Raw genomic sequence first — 278 nt, forward strand, 5'->3', positions numbered from 1 at the left:
AGTAATATTTCCAATTTTAACACCAGTCCGGCCCATCGATAATCCCTTTGATTTTGTAAGAGCAGCATTCCAAACGAAAGGCATTGCGGTCACGTGATAAAATCACGGAATTAAAGGTGTCTTTGTAATTATTGATTACATGTGGTTTTGTAATTGGTGATTTCAGATGTCTTTGTAATTGTTAATTAGAGATGTCTTTGTAATTGTTAATTAGAGATGTCTTTGTAATTGGTGATTAGAGATGTCTTTGTAATTGTTAATTAGAGATGTCTTTGTAA

This window comes from Argopecten irradians, chromosome 13 (genome assembly GCF_041381155.1).
Source record: "Argopecten irradians isolate NY chromosome 13, Ai_NY, whole genome shotgun sequence".
NCBI lineage: Eukaryota > Metazoa > Mollusca > Bivalvia > Pectinida > Pectinidae > Argopecten > Argopecten irradians.